The sequence below is a fragment of the Rutilus rutilus genome, assembly GCF_951802725.1.
Source record: "Rutilus rutilus genome assembly, chromosome: 13".
Lineage (NCBI taxonomy): Eukaryota > Metazoa > Chordata > Actinopteri > Cypriniformes > Leuciscidae > Rutilus > Rutilus rutilus.
Window position 1 is genome coordinate 38,911,748 of NC_140218.1, and position 19,103 is coordinate 38,930,850.

General features: G+C 38.5%; 1 protein-coding gene across 2 annotated transcripts in view; it reads right to left on the reverse strand.

Annotated features, from left to right (window-relative positions):
• The window catches only part of LOC311302061 (uncharacterized protein), a 76,526-nt gene extending 57,738 nt beyond the window's left edge, over positions 1-18,788 (reverse strand). The window contains exon 1 of one of the 2 annotated variants that reach the window (XM_084427624.1): positions 18,354-18,788. The gene's annotated coding sequence lies outside the window, so the exon portion shown is untranslated. The remainder of the gene's footprint in view (positions 1-18,353) is intronic. The other variant, XM_084427623.1, reaches the window with a different exon arrangement.
• Positions 18,789-19,103: the final 315 nt, after the last annotated feature.

Here is a 19,103-nt window from a genome sequence, read left to right on the forward strand (position 1 = left end):
TGTATCTACAGAAACAAAGGCAAACAGGAAAGGGGAAGCATTGCAACAAAGGGAACAGAAAATACACTTCAAAATAAAAGTGCATGAATACAACAAAGGACCATGAGATAGGGATCGTGACACTGAAAAAGTTGCAGCAAATTTTCAAATAGCTGCTATCTTTAATAATAAACCACAGTTTTGAGGTTTAAACGACTACATTCTCACCTGATAATCTCTTAAAACTGCATTCCGTGACAGAACAACAGTACCCTGATAGCAGTAGACTCCGGGGCGGATCCCCCCTCTCAATTCAGCCATGCACACAAGATATGCCACACCCCATTTTAGCCAGTCAACTACTTCATTTTACACATGTGGTTGATGAGCTGATGCTGTGCCTTTCTCAACCACAAACACCTTCTTTCCTCAGTTTTTTGCACTCTTCTCTACTCTTGCAGTCTATAGAACTCCAAATGTTTTTCCCGGTGCGACCGATTAGTACAGCCCAAAACACGACAATAATTGCCCATTTTCAGCAGCATTAATCAGCCAAATTTGTGAGTTCTGTTCAGTTCAGTGGCATTGTTTACGTTCAGTGCCGCCAATATGGCCGACTTCTGGGTTGATGACGTGTTGTGAAAACACTCTATACCTAATAGTTTAAAACTGCAGTCCTATAACTTTTTGTATTCAAAATGTAAAAAATGTACATAATGAGCAAGTATATCTTGAATCAATTTTCCAAACCGTGTTTTCTGTCTTATCCTGAATCACTACAGTACACCTATGATAAGTTGGTTCACAGTGCATTAACGAATGTTAAAGGGCCCCTATTATGGATTTTTGAAAATGACCTTTCATGTAGTGTGTAACACAGCTCTAAGTGAATGAAAACATCCTGCAAAGTTTTAAATCTGAAAGTGCACCGTATATAAAGTTATTGTCTTTCAAAGTAAGAGTCGACTCTGAGTCAATGAAATGAATTGTTTTTCAAACGAGTCATAAGGCATTTCATTGTGACGTCAAGACGAAACATTAGCATATTACCGCCCACTTATTGTGCGCGCAGACACCAGGGAAAACTCAAACCAGCAGCTGATTCCTGTGGACACTGGACAGCATCATGTCCAGGAGACGCTGTGCTCTATAATGTTTTCACTGCCCAAGGACGAGCATGTGAAGAATCAGTGGTTAAAATTCATCTTTACCACGATAGCACAGCAGTATAATCAGTATAAGCAGTATAACGTGTTCCCTTTATTTTACTGACGACTTCTTCTCAAATCTCGGAGTTCAGTGCAGGATTCGCACTGGATTTTGCTCTTGAAAGATGGTGTTCAAAGTACTTAGTTTTGAGTTTATATTGTGTAGGTCTCCTGCTAACTGGCTAACATGTTATTAATACTTCTGCTAATCAGTTGTGGGCCACTATTACCTAAAACTGTGTCTATTAATGCAGATTGTCTGTCGTTCTCACTACTTTGAGGAAAGATTAAGCATGGAGCAAGATTTGTTTTACCAACGTTTATGTTACATCAGTCATTCACATCAGTCATTCACTCTAGAGCTCGGCTAATGTATTGCATACATGCACTGTTATTGATACAGTTTTTTACAGTTTGATGTTCACCGCAATATACAGTATTAGAAAAATACTCTGTAAATAAATTAGTACATGTAAAATAATCGGTTTGTTGATGGACATGCACTTGTTAATGCTGATGGTGAGGAATTACAGTTGCAACATCTCATATAATGTACCTCAAATTGAGTAGTGTATCACTGAGAAACGTCCTGCTCGAGTCGTCCTTGCGATGGAGGTTCGGGTTGAATAACTTGACAATGTTTCATCATCAGACTCGCGCTCGCATTGATATGGTAAAATCAACGTCATTGCTCGTTACTGTCTTTGGTTTACGGTGTAGAAAGCGGGGCGGCCTGACCAAGATAGCAGTGTGAACGGACAGAACTTTCGAGCTCTCAGCACCATATTTTGTTAAATAGGATAGACCAATCACAATAGACTGGGTCATCTGTCCAATCAGAGCAGAGTAGACTAATCACAATAGATTTGGTCATCTGTCCAATCAGAGCAGAGTAGACTAATCACAATAGAGTGGGTCATTTGTCCAATCAGAGCAGAGTAGACTAATCACAATAGAGTGGGTCATCTGTCTAATCAGAGCAGAGTAGACTAATCACAATAGACTGGGTCATCTGTCCAATCAGAGCAGAGTAGACAAATCACAATAGAGTGGGTCATCTGTCCAATCAGAGCAGAGTAGACAAATCACAATAGAGTGGGTCATCTGTCCAATCAGAGCAGAGTAGACAAATCACAATAGAGTGGGTCATTTGTCCAATCAGAGCAGAGTAGACTAATCACAATAGAGTGGGTCATCTGTCCAATCAGAGCAGAGTAGACAAATCACAATAGAGTGGGTCATTTGTCCAATCAGAGCAGAGTAGACTAATCACAATAGAGTGGGTCATCTGTCCAATCAGAGCAGAGTAGACAAATCACAATAGAGTGGGTCATTTGTCCAATCAGAGCAGAGTAGACTAATCACAATAGAGTGGGTCATCTGTCCAATCAGAGCAGAGTAGACAAATCACAATAGAGTGGGTCATCTGTCCAATCAGAGCAGAGTAGACAAATCACAATAGAGTGGGTCATCTGTCCAATCAGAGCAGAGTAGACAAATCACAATAGAGTGGGTCATCTGTCCAATCAGAGCAGAGTAGACTAATCACAATAGAGTGGGTCATCTGTCCAATCAGAGCAGAGTAGACAAATCACAATAGAGTGGGTCATTTGTCCAATCAGAGCAGAGTAGACTAATCACAATAGAGTGGGTCATCTGTCCAATCAGAGCAGAGTAGACAAATCACAATAGAGTGGGTCATCTGTCCAATCAGAGCAGAGTAGACAAATCACAATAGAGTGGGTCATCTGTCCAATCAGAGCAGAGTAGACAAATCACAATAGAGTGGGTCATTTGTCCAATCAGAGCAGAGTAGACTAATCACAATAGACTGGGTCAACTGTCCAATCAGAGCAGAGTAGCGGAAAGGCGAGATTATAGCTGTGTCCCAATTCAGGGGCTGCATCCTTCGAAGGACGCACAGAGACTTGTTTAAAGGGGAAAGTATAGCCGATTGCGTCACCGCGGCACGACGAAGGCTGTCCCAATTCGAAGGCTCCTTCAAAATGCATCCTGCAAACGCGTCCTTCTTTTCCTGTGAGTGCAGGATACATCAGAAGGATCCCTCGCAGCCTTGCCTACCCCAGAATTCAGTGCGTGCCGGAGACGAAAGTGCTAGATTACACTTTTAAATGGGTCCGTGTACTTTTGCGTCCATTCGTTTTTCCTTTTTTAACCCGTAATTGAAAAACGAAAACTGAACGGTTGTTGTATTTTTTAAAACGCAAAGTTGAACACCAAAATTTGAATTTGAACTATACACACCAAATGCTGCGCAAAAAAATAAATATTGACATTTTTTCAGATTTTTATGACTTTTTGACCCTTTATTAAACATTTAAAATATTCACAAATGAATATGGAAAAAAATTACGATTTTACTGGTTTTCTAAGGCTAAATTAGAACCCAGAAATGATATTTTTCCCGCAGTGCTGAATGAGAAGAGCCATGTCTCTGGAACCATAGAGAGGTGATTTATAAGCTTATGATAATAAATTTGTCTGAAAAAATAACGAGCTATTTTTATTGTTTATTAATAAACTAGTGTTTTCTAAATCAGTGTCGGCTGCAAACATCTCCATCTCCGCTGTAAAGCGGCTGCGCCTTTATAAAGAAATGCACCTTTCATACGGATTGCATAATCAGACGGTATTTGCTTTCGATTCAAATGTGTTTGTTTAAAAGCGCTCCACACTCCACACAAACCCTTGGAAAATCTTGTGTTTGTTTGTGATAATCTTAGCCCTGTATTATTATTGTCTAACCTGTATTATGACTGACATTTGACGAATTGCTTTGTTCCTTTTTTGGATAAAAGCGTCTTCTAAATATGTAGCCTAAATGTAATAATAATAATGATAATGATTATTATTATTATTATTATTATTTGCGTTTATAACTATAAATTAGCTCACTTATATGTTCATTATAAAATAATTTATGAATGTTTTATTTTTATATAACCTTACCTACAGTTTTTTATATGTGAAGTCTTTTTTTTTGTCAACGTAAATAAAATGCAGAAATCAAATTTAGCATTTTTGTAAAACGGAAAAAAAGTTGAGTTCAGCAGTGTCTTCAGTTTGCTTATGAGCTGCGATTTCTCTCTCTCGCTTGTGCATTTTTTCCTCTGATTCGATCATAAACTTGCGCATTACGTACCGTTTCACAGCTGGCGAACGATCCCGGCTTCAGCGTCATCACCACGACACGGCATTATTACGGCTTCTGTTCACACAGCGCGCGTCCCTGGACTGAACACGGCAATGTTAATGATTTTTTTTACCCGCGGCTACAACTTAAAAGTATTACAATTCCGCGGGAAAACCTCGGACTTGGCCGCACTAGAAGGATCCTTCAACTTGGGACAGCCTTCGTCGCGCCGCTGTGACGCAGTCGGCCTTCAAACGCGGCCTTCGGAGGATGCAGACCCTGAATTGGGACACAGCTTTAGAGAGACTGATCTGTGGCCAGCTAGTAAGAGCGGTGCAGGTAAGCCTCAGTCCCCTGACCCATGCCAGAGCTGCAGGTTCGAGTAGGACTGGAGGGGCTACATATGTTTTATTTACCGCAGCGTTACCTACACTGTGGCTCCCGCCAGTCATAATAACAGACAATTCTTTAATGTTGTGTTTTGCGCCATTGCTGTCAAACGAACCAAAATCGAATGCGCGATAAGGCTTTAGTCCTTATCAGATCGCAAAAGACTGTGATTTAATAAAACATGCGTCTGTTTGCTCTGAGTGCATCAAAATGAAGTGCTCACTTGATCAGTCGGTTCACAGTGAATGAATGCGGAGTGAACTCCATCCATCTCTGCATGAACTGTGAGAGTTTAGTTTGCATTTGGGGACGTAGTGGGCAGCAGTTGCGCATTATTTTCACATTTGCATAGTTTCCAACATTTCACTAGATTTGTAATGAGAATTATATTATATTATATTATATTATATTAAGGGCTTTAAAATAACTGGTATGATATAACACGTGTAGTTTAAAGCGGCTTGTTCCTCAGTGCATAACTTCCATTTCACAGGTATATTCTTCATCTGTAAATGTTAGAAGCTTTATTGTCAGGAGTGAATCTCTGTTAAACTTCATATATTGCCGTGAATGAGCTCCGAAACAGACGGCGCGCAATAGAATAGGAGCTCAATAATTCGGACTAAAATATATATATTGCTAAAATATTTGTAGTTGGACAATAAATGTGCCATCTGTAGAATTTTAAACCTACAAGTAAGTGTATTTTTATGACAGCAGTAACTGTAAAGTGACTATTGTAATGTGATCAAATGTACTTAATTACTTTGTGCTTTTGATTGTATTTATTTTTATTTTTAGTGTAGTGAATTTAAAAATAAAATCATTATTTTTGTTTTTAGATTGCAGTGTTACAAAGTTTGCACATAATATACCAGAGCCTACATGGTCACGTTCACTATATTTGTTTTCATAGCCCTCAATATGAACATTGTTTGTAGGACAACATTGGGCAGGATGTGAAATTAAAAGAAATGACCAATTAAATCCAAGTAGAAAACTTAGAAAATCCTGAGAAAATACCGCCATTCAACCAAAAAATACAGAGATATGATTTTTTGGCCATATCGCCCAGCCCTAACTGTAGCATTAAATAATATGCTTATGAAACATTCATTTAGATTACAGTGTATTTGTTTTACATTATAGCTAGTACTGTCATAGGAGGAATAATAATAATTCGTATTATTAGTATTAGTATTATATTTTAATTGTTTGGCTTCTTAACACACAAATGAGACTGTAATGTAGACTGAGACACCATCTCACAACTAAAAAGAGATTTAAGTCCTCTTCAAAGTTCAGGTACAAGTAAATGCATACACTGAACATGGGTTGGAGCTCTTCATTTTGAACATGATCATTTTAAGGTGCCACTGGCTTACAAGAACTACTTAGAAAAATATCGTACAGGCAGAGCATTTTAATGTATTGCTAGTATGTTTAAACAAGTAAGGTATTAAACAAATTGACTTGAGTGCCAACTACACTGAAACAATCAATGATCCATTGAGGGGAAAAGAGATAGAGAGAGAGATAGCATTGCTAATCCTCTGATGGTCGAGGCCAAAGCAGGATTAGTTGAGTTCTGGGTGTAAAGCTCTCTTCAAAGCACTGGCTGAGTCCTGATGGTATAAATAGGGCTGCCGCATCTAAGCCACTTTCACGAGTTGCCTAATTTCATCCTGGACTGCTGCTGATTAAGGTTTGATGTTTAAGACTGACATTTTAAGACACAAGCCTTTATGGATTTTTTATTATTATTATTTATTCACTGAAAGTGGAGCTCTGAGTAACTGTTCATGCAACATATACTGTCTCCGAAATCACTCACTCGTTCACTTATTCACTATTCCCTAAACAGCAAATTACATTTGAGTCCACAATATGGGAAATAAGTGAATGAAATAAGTAAGTGAATTTGGACGCAGGCGTATTCTATCGGAGATCTGTAGATTAGAGCTGTAATCGGGCCTTAAAAGTTCGGCCCGAAAAGGCCCGAGCCCGACAGAGTTTGGCCCGAGCCCGACAAGTACATTTTGATTGACAGCTTTTTAAAAGCCCGAACCCGTTTACAGCCCGACTGTCCAAAAGGCCGTCTATCAGCAGTGATAAGAGTGTCGGAGAATAGCGCGGACACGCGCTTCACACCGCGAGCCGGCACACGCACCACTCGGCGGAAAAGGGAGAGAAAGAAAAAAAGAGACTGCGCCGCACGCACACAGCTTTGTCTTTCGTAAAAAAAAGGAGTAATTTATACATTTTTTAACATCATTTATTCATGACTAACGGAGGCTAGAGGCCACTTGGAAGTTGGAACAAAGAAATAAAATAAGTCCTCCAGAGACCAGCCTCCATTTCACCTCCTCAAGATCCATTTTCACGCTAATCTAAACACATCACCTGACTGCTCATTTACCACGCAACCCGAAGCGCGAGCCCGAGCCCGTGTAAAATAATAGAAATTAAGACCGAACCCGACCAAACCCGTCGGGTCCCGTCGGGTTCGGGCAAAGATCTTCAGCTCTGCTGTAGATGTCGCAGAAACAGCTTCATTAAACATGTACATTTATCTTACATGTACCTTATTTTAGTAATGAATATTCATAATTATTATAATTACTTTATATTGTAATCATACATACCTCTTTGCCAGCCTTTTGGCTTCACTTATTCATTCCATCAAATTAGTTTGGTTTGTCAGTAGGGGTGGGCGACATAGCCTCAAAATTATATCACGATATTTCAAGAAGATATTTTTTTTTTGAAAATTTTATTACATTTCTCACTTAAATGTTTGCTCACTGTTTGTGTTTTTACAATGGGGAAATGTTGTTGTTAAGAGTTTACACTACACAAGGAAGCTTGATTTCAATCTTTGAATTAAATTGATAAAAGTAGCAAAAATGTATACAAAATAATAAAGATACAAATAAAGAAAACAGTTTTAAAAATTACTTAAAAATAACACCGTAGTCTTTTAGTTCTGACTCCTGACTAAATTAAATACATATGCTATTAATTCTCATTCCTTACAATTAAAGCTATCTTTTGTTGTTTTGACGACCACATTAATGACAGACACATATGGCTGCTGTCACTTTAACTGCTAGTGCACGGATCCATTACTGTTTCATTATACTGTCTGTCACACTGTCACATGCGTGTTATTCATAACCGACTGTGTTTACGAGTATACTTACCAAGACTGGAATTTTGACACAATATTGAAATTTGCACTCACAGACAATAGTCACAAACCTGTATTGTGAATTTGAAGCTGCAGATAAGTAGTCACAAATGTGTAAAATGCCATTCACAGAAATACAATGACAGACATAAACTTGTAATATATATTTGCATTTAATCTTCACATTCGCAGTGGAACCTCAATTCGGCACTTGCAACTTCTCAAATCTGTCACTGCAATTTCAAATTTCGCACCTTGACTTTTGCTAATCTATGTGTCCACTTACAATCGAAACAAAACATTGTGCTTTTGTAAAAGAAAGAAAATAAACAGGGTGTGCTTTCTGCCTCTCCGTCTCGGTGAACCTTTTTTTTGTTGAGCACGTCTATAAACTGAAACAAAACTCAGCGAATACTATTCACTCAGGCATGAGCTATATATCTTTATAATCATTAAAGTGTGTACTTTTACATGATCTAATTCAAAACGAAAACAAATATCCTCTATTTATGTAATCTGTATGAAAAGAGAGAGATGTCAGTCATTCTCATTTCAGCTCATTTCAGCTCGTTATCTGCTAATGTGAACACGCCTACTGAGAGCGCAGGCAAACGCAAATGATCTGAGGCGATCCATGCAAACCTGTGAACACCCACAAGTTTAGTCTGATAATATGTACTTTACGTCGTCTTGCGACGCTGTGAGGAATAATACTATCAATAATAATCCTGGAAAATTTACCTCAGAAGTGCTGGTTTAGTTTCACTTCGAGGAGCAACGGATCCAGCGGAGGATTGTGAATAGTAAGTTCTTTATTCTTAAGTGCTTTGTTCTAATCCCGATGTGGAATAGTGTCTGTAAACCGCAAAAAGACTGTTTAAATATGAATCGTAGTACGCTAAACAACAGCGCGCACTCGCACTTACATTAGTAAACGTTATTTTTACATGAACACATCTACTAGTTTAGCTTTTACCAAACTATATTGCTATACTGAGATGAGTAAAAATCGACTGAAATATGTTGAAATAACGTATTAAACTGCAAATTAACATTTATATGCCCTAATATATCATAAAAATGATATGTTACAGACAAATATGAAAGACAACATTTCGTTGACTAGTTTTGGATAGATTATAAAGTTTTTACTGTAAAATAGACTACTGCCACATCAAATAAGCTTTTGTTCGCCAATTTCTGCTCATATGTTACATATATAGTATGTTTTGTCAAAAATAAAGTCATCAACTAAGATGTTATTATAGTGTTTGTTCCAGTGTAGGCTTTATTCAAACTAATGAATCCTTAACTTTGAAATGCGTATGATAAAGTTTACTTTTTAAAAAGAAAGATTACACTTGAAATATTGTTAAAATTGGAATTGTTGTTGATTGACATGTGAAAAACTTTTTAATAAAATAGCAAAAATAGCTTCTCATTAAATTATTTATTATTGTTTTTTATTAGTGGCACATTTGGGGAGAGGATTTATTCCAAAACTTTATGAAAATACAGTATAACAGAATTAACTGCACAATTACTAGAAATGTTTACTTTGGATATTATACAATTTGCATGCATACAACATTTGTGGAAAAAGACAAAAAAAGATGTTTCCAACTCTAACTTAGAACCAATTCTGTAGAATTGCCCATATAGCCTATTTGAACAGGAATAGTTTCCAGGCATGACTGTACTAAAAATGTGCTTTTGATTTTCATTTATATTTGGATTATATTGTTAACTATTTTCTAAATAAATTAAAAGCTATATATATATTTTGTCCTCACATTATTTCTAGTAGTTCCCTCTCAGTGACACACCTGAATGAAAGGCTCATTATGCGGGTCATTGTCTTCTCAGGTGTGAATCACAGCATTATTCATGATCATTCACGCCCCCACGCATATTGCCTCTCCAAACAAAAAGTGTCTAACAAAGTTTAAATCAATGTATTGTTTTATGTGAATGGTTAGGCAGGATGATATTCAGATCATTTTGAAAACTCTAAGCAACAATATCCATTAGTCAAAAGTCTTGTGGACACATATTTAGTATGTGTTTTGTGGCCTTATTTCAGAAACTTTCATTTTTATTTTTTTCAATAACCATGCATAAACATTATTCTCTCAAAAATACAAACATGTACATACATGTTGCTCACATATTATGGTAGCCCTGTTTGTGCTATATAGAGTGAATTTACACCTTTGCCATTAATATGTTTATAAGCAACTGAAAAAAGCACAAATGTCAGGGCATGTCAAAACATCTCAAGGACCCCAAAAACACCTTAGACCCCAGAGGGTTAAACAGCGATGAAGAATTAGATGCTGGGTGGGCTAGGGTGGGAGTTGATCTCTCTGAAGTTCATCCCTCGGCCGCTGGTGTTGCGGGCTCACACCCCTGGTCAGACTCACTCGGGGGCTTCACTTCCGGGGCCATAGGGAGCGCTGTCCTCTGGCTCTGGCTCACCCATCGCGGCAGGTGGTCCCTCGACGTCTGTGGGGGGCTCTCACGAATTCTCCGCGGCCTAAGGTGGTAAATCTGGCTCTGAGTCTGGCTGTGCTCTGATTCGGGGTCGGACACTCTCCAGACACCTAACGACGGCCTCCCTCTAGTTAAGCCCTGTGGTGTCTGGGAGGTCTATGCGGTGGTGAAAGTTCACCCCAATCCAGAACAAGGTCTTCAGGGTCTCGTCGTCAAGTGGGCTGGTGACGGCAAGACGAAAAACCCAGCAGTGAAGGATAGAAAAATCACGGCTCTCCTGAGCCACTGCAATAAATTGCTCTCTTAAAGCCATTGTTGTGCTCTGGTCATCTGTTACGAGTGCGTGCAGGCAGACGAAGACACAGAAGATAAAGGTTCCAACACACAGTTTACTTATAATACAAACAGTCAGCGATCCATACTGGTAGTAGAATACACACGCATAGGTATAGCGGTGACCAGACAATGAGTGCAGGAGAAGGTGTTTTATAAATAGCAAACTCGAACAAGATAATTAATCAAACACAGATGAAACAAACAAACTAATAATGACGGGAGTCAGGGAGACAAACGAATGGCGAGAATCTGAACAAAGACGACGTATGACAAATGAGAACAAACTAGAAAGTCTAAAAACTAAGCTGAACTGAATGGTAACATCTACATTGCATGTATTTCATGTTTTCAGTATCTTGAAACTCTCCTGTCCGAGCAGTGTATTGTACTCAGGTAATATATGATAAAGGCCACAGCGCCCTCAGACAACTGTTATGATTATATGAATACATTAGAATAATTGAGATATGAATATGCTTGTATCCTCAAAAAAATGCAGTCTTGTGAATTAATAATAATGCCATTTCACTGAATTAAAGGAAACACTTTACACATTAATCTGAGTATAATAATGCCTTAAAGCTACACTGTGTAATTTTTTTTCGTTGATTCTTAGCAAAAAACACTTAGTTCTTTCAAAAATATATGTGCTCATTAATGTATATTTACTTCTTTCAAGTAATAAAGTATTCTCGTAAGTTCATAATCTGCCATTGAAAGTACATACGGGTGAGGGGTTCGAATGCCGGTCGCCATGTTGCCCCTCCATCTTGAAACTACATTAGCCAAAGAGGGACATACCTGTAAATTCAAGCTTCGCCTTTCGCGCTTTACACTCAGTGACTCAGAGACGAATGCGAGGGGGAGATTACTCGTGACTGCCGGCAGATTTGAAAGATTGCTGATGGAGGATCAGGCCTATTCTCGAGGACATGTAGCAGAGTCGCCAAGGAAGCGAAAGAGAGAATTAAAACGTCAACGCGACAGGCAAATCAGCAAGACCAAAGTCAATACTGGAGTAACTTTTCCCAGATGGAAAGAGCTCATGAGGAGCAAAGATTTTAAAACGGACGCCGAAGTCTTCTGCTTTCCTCTCGACAGGTAATTCAGCCTATTTGTGTAAATTCAAAGTTTTATAGTTGCTTGTCTAACCATAGCATGGTTGTGCATAACGCCAGAACGACCTCTAGTATAACTTGCGTTACTTTTCCTCACTTCAATGGTGAAAGTATTGTTTACCTTATCTTAAATCTGTAAATCCATAAATCTGTGCTGCGACGGATCACAGGTGATAGTTTTAAAGGCGCAATTGGACGAAGTCGAACTGGAAGCCATGTTAATCTTGGAATAATACGGCCACCGTAGGAGTTAAAACGCCCTCGAAATTGAAAGGAACAGAAACTAATATTCACTGGGTAGTCATATACAATTTCACCACTAGATGGGGGAAAATATCACACAGTGTAGCTTTAAAAATGTTTATTCATTATAACCTTATCCGTATAGTTTAATTTAAATTAGAAATTAATCTATTTAATATTGTCTCTCTCTATTAATAAGTTTAAGTAAAATCAAGTAATGATTCATGAAAAAAAAAGATAAACTGGAGCCAGCGTGAGATACAGTAAATGTTAAAAGTAGGAATAAGAAATATCATCTCGTTTAAACTACGCTTTCTCTTCCAACTCGCCAGTCCTCTCAGCATTGGATTTTGGGAAATCGTGTATTATGGGTATAAACGATGTGACGAATGTGGGGAACTAAGCTGTTCACTCCGACACCAATTTGGACACCACTACAAAATGGCCGACACCCTGCATATAGTGCACTATATAGACATGGGGAGCAATTTCGAACACAGCAATTGTAGGTGGTTACACACACGCATCATTCCTGATGCTTTTAAAAGAAGCCTATGATAATTTCAGTTGCTTATACTGTATGTTGAGAATTGATTACACACGAGTGGAATCATACACATGGAGGAAGGCCAAGCTTTTAAACTCATACTTTCAGCACAATATCACCACATAGCAGAGATTGTAATACTAAGATGAACAAACAAATAAGCAGCAGGGTAACAGTAGTGTGTGGGACCTCATTATTTAAAAAAATATTAATTTCTAATGGTAAACTTTAATTCATTTATTAATATGCAAATAGATGGGTAATAATAGCTTCTAATTGGCTGATTAAAACATCATCTGGTGAGATAGTAGGTGAGCAGGTGAAGATAAGCAACAAGCATCTGATTGGCTGAACACCAGTAAGACAGCATCTAACTGGCTGAAGACGAGTAATACAGCATCTGATTAGCTGATGATAGTAAGACGGCTATGAATGTCCAAAGATGTGTAAGAAGCATCTGTCTGGTTAAAGACGAGAAAGACAGCATATGAAAAACCTAAAGGGATAGTTCACCCAAAAATGAAAATTATATCAAAAAAATGTCCTGGCTCTTCCAAGCTTTATAATGGGAAGGAATGGAGGATGAGATTTTGAAGCCCAAGAAAGTTCATCCATCCATCATAAAAGATATCCTCACGTCTCTGCAGGGGTTAATAAAGGCCTTCTGAAGTGAAGCGGTGTGTTCGTCCAAGAAAAATATCCAGATTTAAGACTTTATAAACTAAAACAACTAGCTTCTGACAGATGGCCGTACGCATCGATTTACGACAAAAGAGTAACCCTTGACCCCGACGCATTGAGCAAAACAAAACACCGGTCACGAATTAGAATTTTAAAACGTCGAAGGATTTCGATGTAAGAGAAGAGGAGCTTGAGTTTGTTGCACAGCCCTATTTGCTTGAACCACGAGAGACGGCAAAGTTACGCTACTCCAACATTGGGTCAAGGGTTACTCTTTTTCTGCCGTAAGTCGACTTGCGTAGGCCGTCTGCCGGAAGCTAGTTACTTTAGTTTGTAAAGTTTTAGATATGGATATTTTTCTTAAACTCATCGCTTTGCTTCAGAAGTCTTTATTAACCCCCTGGAGCCGTATGGATTACTTTAATGATGAATGGATGACGCACTTTTTCAACAATTGGGCATAATTTGACATTTTATTAACATTGACAATTAATTTTAGAAGCTCTAATAATTGTTACTTTAAATGTGACGTGGAGGATTTTCCTCTTTTTTTTAAAACTGAAATCGTAAAACATAGGTGAGATTATTGAATAGAGTTTTAGTAAACCTCTGGAAGTTCAGGTCAAACAGGATTACTGGGCAGTGCTGTATAAGATCAGTAATGCTCTTATAGAAATCCTGATCTCTGTAGATCTACATCATTGAGGCTAGCACGTGCCTTAAACACACACACACACACTCACAACATCCTGTCTTGATTAGCCAAAATGAGTACATTAGAGTGGAGCATGATGCCATTGTGGCCTTACTGCTGTCACACTCTTAACATGATGAACACATAATGTGCATTGCTACATGTGGAACAAATGATTACAGACAGAGAGACTTGTGCCTTTGCCTGCATGCACCCACTGGATTGGAATGAACTGAATTCATTCATTTGGTTTTTAGATTAAACGTTTCCTACTGTGATTCTGAATTATCTCCTGATGACATGGTAGTTCAACATATGGTTCTTTATTTACCGTTTCATTCATATACAACTTTTAGTTGTTGTTTTTAGGGGTGTGACGAGACATTTATCTCACAAGATGAGACACGAGATTGTGTTCACAAGAACGAGACGACAAGATTTTTGCAAAATAGTTTATAGAAATCCTCAATGACAAAATTCATGACTGGAAAAATAGTCTGCAGGTGCATTTTGAAATGTTTTAACTAATAATCTTCTAATGAATGTCATTTCAGTTCTACTTTAGAAGTATGAATTATCAAATGCATTGAAAGACAACAATATACAAGCACTGTAAAAGGTTTTGCCACAAACTCAACTTGACTGGCTTCTCTCAAGTATGATTTCACATGAGTCTCTTCAGACCTGTGGTACCTAAGTCTACCTGGGTCTCGTCTACAGTCGACATCCCCGTTCAATAATATTTATACTCTATTACTGTACATGAATTATGAGCTTCCAGAACTACTGACTGAGGCTGTGTGGGACCTCCTAATGGAACTATTTTCCACAAATTGAACAGAAATAAAAACAGTATAAATAACAAAAATAAGTAACAGTTTTTTCTTAGTCTTACTAAGTGCAAACAATAAGTGCAACCATGATTAAAGTCCTCTCTCAGTAAGTGCGAACAGAGACCAGAGCCACAACTGCACAGTCCAGAGACAGGTTTGATACTGGGAGTCTATTGTATGCAGCCTAATTTGCGCACATCAGGGAGCTCGTGTTTTACTCATACCTGTCAACCCTCCCATTTTTCCCGGGATTCCCCCGTATTTTACCTTGCTATCCCACTATCATCCCGTTTAAATATTTTTCTGTATTTCTCCCGTATTTGTAATCTTTCCATAAAAAAATTATAATAATCCCACTGGGCGCAAACCAGTTAAGTGGAAATCCCGCCCTGCAGCTAATTTCATTGGTTAAGGTTAAGGTTACAATGACGGGTAGGTTTAGGGATCAGTGTTTGGTGTAGGCAATCAGTACTGTGATTCACATGACCAATACAATCTTTAGAATCGGCTGCAGGGCAGTTTCCGCTGAAGTAGTTTAGGGGGAAAAACGTTGGGGCGGCCCTGAAAATGTCCCTTATTTTCAAATCCCAATGTTCACAGGTATGGTTTTACTTTCACTTTCAAATTCGTGATTGGGTATAGCCTACTGTATAGTGGCGGAGCTGAGAGCGCTTTACAAGATAAGGGGCCGTTCACACAGGACGTGTTTTTGCTTTGTAATTTAACGCGAGACAGGCAGTGGAATGGGGAAAACGCATGGTCTCGAGACGCGTCTTTTAAAAGTTGAACTGATTTTTAACTTTAGCGCAACATTTTTTAGAGTGCTGTCATGCGTGAGACGCTGCAAAAGATGCAAGACACGAGTGCAACATTATACACACCTGTCTAGCGCGTTTACATAGAAAAACAATAGAAAAGTAGCGAACTGAATGGGAAAAACGCGTTCTGTGTGAACCGCCCCTAAGACGCTTATCAGATGCTGTTGTGCAACGAATCAGTGAACTGTGATTCCTGCTGCACTGTGTCTGTGAGCTACTGCAACTCGTTTACAATAGTTTACAATGGTTTTTATTTTTATAAACGGCAAAATGACAGTGGAGGCGGTGCCCAGTGTAATGTGAATGTAGCGGTGGCATTTGCTGATTTCACCCTCACTCTTCGTCATGGCTATATCGCGAGACAGCTTTTCACTCGGCGAGAAATCTCGTCACATTTTGTTCATACATAAGACATGTTTAATATAATCTGTGAATATTTGGTAGACTTGTAATGCATGTGTGAGTTATACTAGTTGTACTTCCTTCGTCAACTGAAAAAGTTCAACCTAACACAAGCGCAGATGACTCAGTTTTACTCAGCTGTTATTGAGTCGGTTCTGTGCACTTCTATAACTGTCTGGTTTGGGTCAGCCAGCAAATCAGATATAAGAAGACTACAACGGACTGTTAGGACGGCTGAAAGGATCATTGGTGTACTCCTCCCCAACCTTCAGGACTTGTACAATGCCAGAGTGAAGAAACAGGCAGGGAACATCATCACAGACCCCTCCCACCCCGGCCAAAACTTGTTTGCACTTCTGCCGTCAGGCAGACGTTACAGATCTCTGCGCACTAGAACATCTAGGCACAAAAACAGTTTTTTCCCCCATGCTATCTCCAGCTTAAACAGCTAAAACAGCAATTAACACCTGCTGTATAATTCATTCAGTACTTGAGAGAGAAGCAAGAGGGGTTTTTTTGTGTAAATACATATACACATTTTATTTATAGAGCTGTACACACAATGCACAAATCTGTACATAACTGTTTCAGATGTATACTATAACTATTATTATTGTTTATTCCATTTATTTATGTTCTCATTTAAATGCCTGTTCTAATGTCATATATGTATGTATGTACCAAGAGCTCCTGTAAAAACCACAAAAAATTCCTTGTGTGTTTGTGCACACTTGGCGAATAAAGCTCATTCTGATTCTGATTCTGAGTTATGAATGAATAAATGAACGGGTGAACGGATGAGTAAATGAATGTGTGAAACGAATGGAATAAAAATAAATAAAACAATATGGAGGATCACATCAGTGATAAATGAGTCGCTATTCTAAAACAATCACACTTGTTTGTCTAAGAACATTTGTCCGTCTGATGAAATAAGACTATTATCTCAAAACGAGCTACGTACGGTATAAAATAAAATTCTGGGATTAATTGCATACGATTCCTGCATTCATCAGCTTACTAACTGAATTCAATTTGTGCTTAAAGTCTACTTTTATGCATGTCTACTTTGAGTTATCAAAACTTAATTTTAATTTAATTTTAATTCAATTCAAGATTCTCTATCAACAAATTTTATACAGTCTAATTTTAAGGATGTTTCTATATATTTTTACAGGAAAACAGGACAAAACATTTATTAAAATAACATTGTGCGTTCTTTTGTGAGTGAGACATTAGTCAAGAGACTGAACTAACAAGCAGAATGAGCGATTAACTAACCAGCCGACATTTCTCAGCCTAAGTCTGTCATGGAGAAGCACAAACCAGCAAAATTACTCTATTCACACACCCACAGACTCACTCCTGCTCTCTGCCTCCACCTCACAGTCACACACACACACACACACACACACACACGTGTGTGAATGCTACTGTAAAAATAGACATCTTAAAGAGGCAGCAGCCATCTGAGAATCACTGACATTGACAGAGAAGATCTTAAACCATAAATATATTCCAATATATATATGCATTTCATATTCCTATATTTCAAAAATATAAAATCTCAATATAAATATATAGGATACTTTATTAAAAAAATCTGATTTGAAGATCTGATGATATATACTATACACATGGCTTTCACTATCAAAAATTCACTATCAAAAATGTTTATTCATGTTATACCGTGCAGTTAAATAATCTCCGATCAAAGTCTTACAAGTGTAATAAAAAAATTAAACATGACTACAAACAGCTGTTACTGTAAAAAAAAAAAAAAAAAAAATTGTTTTGTCAGTTTCTTGTTTTAATGCCTGACAAAGGTTGGTTCTGGTTTTTACATAAAAAATATGCCTGAATCAGCCCTACTACATGAAGTTCTAACAGAGATCAGAAATTGGTAGATATTGCTTCATAATATAACAACTGCATGTTTCACTTTGACAGTTCACAAACGACGATCAGTCATGCCTTGTTTGACAGCAGCTGAAGCCCTATCAGCTTCCTTTATCTGCCTCTTTCCAACAGTTTCAGCGCTATCCTCTAAATGTGGTAAGTTACAAACCCTGTCTTTGCACGTTTCACGTAAAGCTGGTGACTTTGAAGAACACACTTTGAGTCACACATTGTCTTGTCATTGCTTGAATATCCACACAACACCCACACAACATACCTCACACACTCCCGTATGTCTCGAAGGCACTCAATAACGCTTATTCTATCACACTTGTCAACACGAGCACACACATGCAAAAGTGTCCTACCTCTTTGGGTGTCTTTTTATGGTGAGACATACACTGAGTGATCATGGGAAAGGAGCAGTAGCACAGCAGAAGGGAATATCCAGCATGATGCTGTAAACTATGTCTTTTTCCTTATCTTGTCCTCACCTAGTCACTCTTTTGCTGTATCTTCTGTATATTTCTGTCTCGCCCGCTGTGAGCTCTCTCTCTCTCTCTCTCTCTCTCTCTCTCTCTCTCTCTCTCTCTCTCTCTCTCTCTCTCTCTCTCAAGCTCGCTCTGCTTTCTTTCGGCTTCACGCACACACGCACAGACTCACAGACTCACACACTTCAGCTCGCCCTTTGTGACCCCCTCCTATTTCTCCCTCTCTCTGTGGGTGTATAATTAGACTCAGTCCTGTCGTGATACAGCTTTCACTCATTGTGGGAACGTCTCTGAGCTGCTGGACGTGCTGGCAGGAAGCCGAGCAGCTTTGCTCATTAACCTCTTAAGAGCTGGGGAATGTACCGACACTGCCCGTGCCCCATTGGCCACTTCCCCTTCTCATCCCAGCCAAGGGCTGCTTTGATTGGCTGCTGAACTACATGCTTCCATCCAGCAGCTCACACCATTGGCTACAGTGCCACATGCACCAGCTTGCAGCTTGTCTGCATGCTCTGTTTTACATTTAACCACCAACTATTTATATACTTATCTGACTACATTTACAAGTTAAAAAAACATTCTAGTTTTATTGTGATCCACTATTTAAAGCGTTGTTTAATTGATTGC